At 39.7% G+C, this 3,818-nt stretch overlaps 1 non-coding gene across 1 annotated transcript; it reads right to left on the bottom strand.

The window, feature by feature from the left end:
- Positions 1–405: 405 nt before the first annotated feature.
- On the bottom strand, positions 406–513 carry LOC130963776 (small nucleolar RNA R71). Its single transcript, XR_009079895.1, has one exon. It is a non-coding gene; the product is annotated as a small nucleolar RNA R71 (small nucleolar RNA).
- Between the last annotated feature and the right edge of the window lie 3,305 nt (positions 514–3,818).

The following is a 3,818-nucleotide window of genomic DNA, read 5'->3' on the forward strand; positions in this document are numbered from 1 at the left end:
CATGGTAGCCGAAAACAACAACAATGCCAACAATGCAAGGAAGGTGCTGGGTGACTTTATTGCACCTACTCCCGACTTCTATGGGAGAAGCATGTCTATCCCTGCCATTGGAGAAAACAACTTTGAGCTTAAACCTCAATTAGTTTCTCTAATGCAACAGAATTGCAAGTTCCATGGACTTCCATTGGAAGATCCTCATCAGTTTTTAGCTGAATTCTTGCAAATATGTGACACTGTTAAGACCAATGGGTTGACCCTGAGGTCTACAGACTTATGCTATTCCCTTTTGCTGTAAGAGACAGAGCTAGGATATGGTTGGACTCACAACCTAAAGAAAGCCTGAACTCTTGGGAAAAGCTAGTCAATGCCTTCTTGGCAAAGTTCTTTCCACCTCGAAAATTGAGTAAGCTTAGAGTAGAAGTCCAAACCTTCAGACAGAAGGAAGGTGAATCCCTCTATGAAGCTTGGGAAAGATACAAACAATTGATCAGAAAGTGTCCTTCTGACATGCTTTCTGAATGGAGCATCATATGTATCTTCTATGATGGTCTGTCTGAACTGTCCAAGATGTCATTGGACAGCTCTGCTGGAGGATCTCTTCATCTGAAGAAGACGCCTGCAGAAGCTCAAGAACTCATTGAAATAGTTGCAAATAACCATTTCATGTACACTTCTAAAAGGAATCCTGTGAACAATGGGACGAATCAGAAGAAAGGAGTTCTTGAGATTGATACTCTGAATGCCATACTGGCTCAGAACAAAATATTGACTCAGCAAGTCAATATGATTTCTCAAACTCTGTCTGGAATGCAAGCTGCACCAGGCAGTACTAAGGACACTTCATCTGAAGAAGAAGCTTATGATCCTGAGAACCTTTCAATGGAAGAGGTGAATTACATGGGAGAACCCTATGGAAACACCTATAATCCTTTATGGAGAAATCATCCAAATCTCTCATGGAAGGATCAACAGAGACCTCAACAAGGTTTCAACAACAATGATAGTGGAAGAATATACCAAAATAAACTCATATCTCTCCCTCAACCTCTAAGAGGAGTAGCATACATAAGTTACTTGGAGAGTAAGTGATGGACGGATAATTTATACGCTTTTTGGCATTGTTTTTAGGTAGTTTTTAGTAGGATCTAGCTACTTTTAGGGATGTTTTTATTGGTTTTTATGAAAAATTCACATTTCTGGACTTTACTATGAGTTTGTGTGTTTTTTTCTGGGATTTCAGGTATTTTCTGGCTGAAATTGAGGGACCTGAGCAAAAATCTGATTCAGGCTAACAAAGGACTGCTAATGCTGTTGGATTCTTACCTTCCTGCACTCGAAATGAATTTTCTGGAGATATAAAACTCCAAATGGCGCACTCTCAACTGCGTTGGAAAGTAGACATCCAGGGCTTTCCAGAAATATATAATAGTTCATACTTTATTCGAGTTTAAATGATGCAAACTGGCGTTCAACGCCAGTTCCATGCTGCATTCTGGAGTAAAACGCCAGAAACACGTCACAAACCAGAGTTAAACGCCAACCAGACATTACAACTTGGCGTTTAACCCCAAGAGAAGCCTCTGCATGTGTAAAGCTCAAGCTCAGCCTAAGCACACACCAAAGTGGGCCCCGAAAGTGGATTTCTGCACTTAGACTTATTTCTATAAACCCTAGTAACTAGTTTTGTATAAATAGAACTTTTTACTATTGTATCGAATGTTTTTTGACCATTCGGTCTTTTTCCCTATTTTCGAATTCACATGCTATTTGGGGAGGCTGGCGATTCGGCCATGCCTAGACCTTACACTTATGTATTTTCAATGGTGGAGTTTCTACACACCATAGATTAAGGTGTGGAGCTCTGTTGTACCTCGAGAATTAATGCAATTACTATTGTTCTTCTATTCAATTCAAGCTTATTCTTATTCTAAGATATTCGCTGCACTTCAACCTGATGGATGTGATGATCCATGGCACTCATCATCATCCGTTCTTATTAATGCGTGCCTAACAACCACTCCCGTTCTACCTTAAATCGAGCTCGTATCTCTTGGATTCCTTAATAAGAGTCTTCGTGGTATAAGCTAGAATTATTGGCGGCCATTCCTGAGAATCCGGAAAGTCTAAACCTTGTCTGTGGTATTCCGAGTAGGATTCAGGGATTGAATGACTGTGACAAGCTTCAAACTCGCGATTGTTGGGCGTAGTCATAGACACAAAAGAATCAATGGATTCTATTTTGACATGATCGAGAACCGACAGATGATTAGCCGTGCTGTGACAGAGCATTTGGACCATTTTCACTGAGAGGATGGGAAGTAGCCATTGACAACGGTGACGCCCTACATACAACTTGCCATGGAAAAGAGTAAGAATAATTGGAGGAAGGCAGTAGGAAAGCAGAGATTCAACAGGAACAAAGCATCTCCATACACTTATCTGAAATTCCCACCAATGATTTACATAAGTATCTCTATCTTTATTTTATGCTTTATTTATTATTATTTTCGAAAACCATTATAACCATTTGAATCAGCCTAACTGAGATTTACAAGATGACCATAGCTTGCTTCATACCAACAATCTCCGTAGGATCGACCCTTACTCACGTAAGGTATTACTTGGATGACCCAGTGAACTTGATGGTTAGTTGTGCGAAGTTATGACAAAGTGTGATTCACGTTTGAGAGCTCCAAGTCTATTGGCGCCATTGTTGATGATCACAATTTACGCACACCAGTAAGCTAAATACATATATACATATATACAAATAGAAAACCAAAATACACCCAAGGACTACTTCGCTTCCCAGGATCCAGACGCCTAGCGAGGAGCCTCTCGACCTGCATATGAAAAACAACAATACAATATGGAATGAGAACCGAAGGTTCTCAGCATGGTAAAAGTGGCACGCGCATAATAAATAAGGTCCTAAGAATGCCATAGGCAATCCTAGAACTCTGTTATACAATTATCCAACTTAATTACTAAACATAAGCTATAACAGGGGTAGGTATTCTAAATCTACCTAACTTACCGAATTTCAATCCTAATCTAACACCAAACCATTTCTCCTTTTCCTCCATCCCTCCATCATCCATAATGCAACAGAAACAAGCAACCAAACAAGGTCACGCACAAGTAATGAGCAGATAGTACAAGTAGCAAGTATAACAGATAGCAGGTGATATATATCATTTAGGCAAACCCAGGAAATGCATAGCAATCAAAACAAACAAATGCATATGATGCATGCCTGTCCTATGGCTGATGGGGCCCATCTGTCGGTTATCCAGCCAACCCGACAAGTCCGAAAACCTTAGACTGTCCCCTATCGCGCATCCCCAATAGTCTATACATAGAGTTCACATTCAGTCATCATATAATTCACTCAATGGGGGTTATCCATACCCGGGAATTTATACGTACCCGGTCACCCTTACGACGTAGGGTTAACAGAGTATCGAGAATCAACCTGGAACACGTGGTGGCGAGCCACGGTTTTTATCCAGGGAAACTTGTATCTCAGATATCATCATTCATAAGCCATTTTATAGTCATAATCATTATTTAATCATTTATCAAACCATGGCATGTTAACTCATTTTATTAACAACCTCCCTTTCACATTTTTCATCATCATTCCCTTATAATTCATCTCAATTACCCCTTCCGAGTCTTGACCAAACTATTTATCAAACTCTTCTCAACCTTTTTAATATCGAATAATCTTAAAATCAACCTAACTCTAACATTAAGTCAATCACATCACATGAAGATTAAACTTTAACTTCTCGAACCCATGAGTATCACTAAGA

The sequence above is a fragment of the Arachis stenosperma genome, chromosome 2, assembly GCF_014773155.1.
Source record: "Arachis stenosperma cultivar V10309 chromosome 2, arast.V10309.gnm1.PFL2, whole genome shotgun sequence".
Taxonomy (NCBI): Eukaryota; Viridiplantae; Streptophyta; class Magnoliopsida; order Fabales; family Fabaceae; genus Arachis; species Arachis stenosperma.